General features: G+C 38.3%; 1 pseudogene; it reads right to left on the reverse strand.

Moving 5' to 3' along the window:
- Nucleotides 1–1721: 1721 nt before the first annotated feature.
- On the reverse strand, nucleotides 1722–1900 carry LOC149877534 (U2 spliceosomal RNA; annotated as a pseudogene).
- Between the last annotated feature and the right edge of the window lie 314 nt (nucleotides 1901–2214).

Raw genomic sequence — 2214 nt, forward strand, 5'->3', positions numbered from 1 at the left:
TTTCGCATACCAGCCGTATTCATTGTTTTTATTGTAATAGTCATTTTTATTTTTATTTTTTTAGTTTGGAGATATCGTGTGTGTAGTTGGTTAAGTTAGGTCTCTGGTCGGTTAGGTTTTCGTTTCGTTTTTATGTCGTTCATTTTAGTTTCTTTTGTTGGCGTCGTCACACTTTTTCTTTTCGTAGGTTTTTGTTGGGTGTCTGTTTTTGTGTCCGTCACCGTAGGCTCTGTTTCCATTGGTGTAGGAGTCGGTGTCGAGTTTTGTGACTGTCTTGTGACGTCAGCGTTGTTGGTGTGTTCAAGCTCAGTGTTTTTTTCGTTTGTGTTGTCTTGCTTTTTTGTTGTTGTCGGTACTGGTTGGGTTTCCGTTTTGTGTGGTAGCGTTATGCTTGTTTGGGGTCTGGGTGCTGGTTTGGGTATCAGCGTCATTTGTTTTTTCTTTTCCGTCTCTCCGTTTGTTGCGTTTTGTATGTTATGGGGTTTGTCTGCTTCTTGTTTTTGTGTTTTTTCTATTTCCCCGTCTTCGTCCTCATCTTGTGACATTTCGTCAGTGTCTGAAATTGCTAGGTCTGCCAGTAGCTCTTGTGTGTCTCTTGGTTTGTGTATGGGTGTCGTGTTTTTTCCCCTGAAATATAGGTGGTGCAGCCTGTTGTCTATCTTAATTGTCGGAGGTATTTTGCTTACGTCAACAGTCGGGATGATGTGAACGAGTCTCCGTCCGTCTCGTATTTGGTTGTTGCTTGTGTAATATCCGTAAGAAATATTTACTATCTTACCAAAATCTTTAAGCTCTTCATAGATCTCTTGGTTTAGTACCGATGCGTCTGTCTTGATCGTGATTAATAGTACTTGGTTTCTTCTCGGTTTGATTGTTGTCTTCTGTAATTCTCCCGGAATGTTTAATCCCTTTAGAGTTAGCTCTTGGACTTTCTCTTTCGATTTAAGTTCTACCGTGTATTGGCCCCTTCCCGTATATTGTATGGATGTTATGCATCCTGGGCCAATCACCTTTTGGATTGCTACTTGTATTTCTCCCACTTTTTTTTCTATTCCATTTGGGGTTTGGTCTTTGGTAAAGGACATTAGTTGAAAGATCCGGGAGTGTATTTCCTCTTTTAAAGCTCTTTTTTCGGCTTCTTTTGTGTTTGTTTGGAAGTCTTGTGGTGGTGCTGTTCCGGGCTGTTTCTTTTTCAGCGCCTCTGCAAAAGAAAGTGCTGACCCGTTTTTTTGTTTGTTTGCGTCTTCGTTTGAAGGTTTCGGGTCAGCAGATTTGATTTTTTGTTGGTCAGTAGAATGTGGCTGACCGTTCTCAACAATTTTTTGGCTATTTGAAATGCCTTCTGCTTTGGTTTCAGAAGTAGTTAGCTTTGAAATCGATTGGACTTTGAGAGTTTCCATTTTTTGCGATTTGATTTAGTTTACGCTCTGCTTTTATTTTTTTGTTTTGCTTTTTAGGGCTGTTTCTTTTGTTTAGCTAGGGTAGCTAAAGAAAGTGTTCTAGGTTTTTGTCAAAAGAAACCTAGGAGAAAACTCTGCGAATAAATTCGGCTTAAAAAAATTAAAAAAAGAAGATATACAGCGAACTGTATATCTTTAAAGTTTTTCACTTGGGTAAGTGTTTTTTAAAAGTTTCTGTAGCAAAGGCTTCGCTACAGAGGAAAGTTACGTTTTCGCCTCTACGGAGGAGAAAAAAAGTTTTGAAGGAAAATAGTCTCTTACGCGGGGTGTCTCTAAGTCTTCGCAGCGAGATGCAAAACCATAAATAAACCACCGAAGCAAGTAAAACTAATTTTTTTAAAAACTCAATAAGAAAGAACTCAAGATAAACTTTATTAAAACTTTACTAAAATCACTAAAAGATACTACACTTGATCTTAGCCATTAGGCCGAGAAGCGATACTTTTTCAACGAATTTGTGTGCTGGCTCCCTCCCTTTGAACGAAAAAACTTGTGGGCATTTGAATAAGTCGATGGGTAACTGTAAGTTTGAACAATGAAAACATGGGCTCGTTGTATGAAACTAAAACTGCAACAATTTCATTCTAAAACATTTGGGTTTTTTAACCTTCTTTCAGAAATAACCCAACTAACCAAGATTTAAAAATAACACTGGGCAGCAGCAGATTCAAATGCATAATGCGATCAAAAGCCAAGTTGAACAATCCAAAATCAACTCAAAATACTAGCGCCCCGACAGATTTTTTCTGTCAAA

Source organism: Hydra viridissima, unplaced genomic scaffold (genome assembly GCF_058129835.1).
Source record: "Hydra viridissima isolate aposymbiotic clone 2 unplaced genomic scaffold, HvirCarnegie_v1 scaffold_16, whole genome shotgun sequence".
NCBI lineage: Eukaryota > Metazoa > Cnidaria > Hydrozoa > Anthoathecata > Hydridae > Hydra > Hydra viridissima.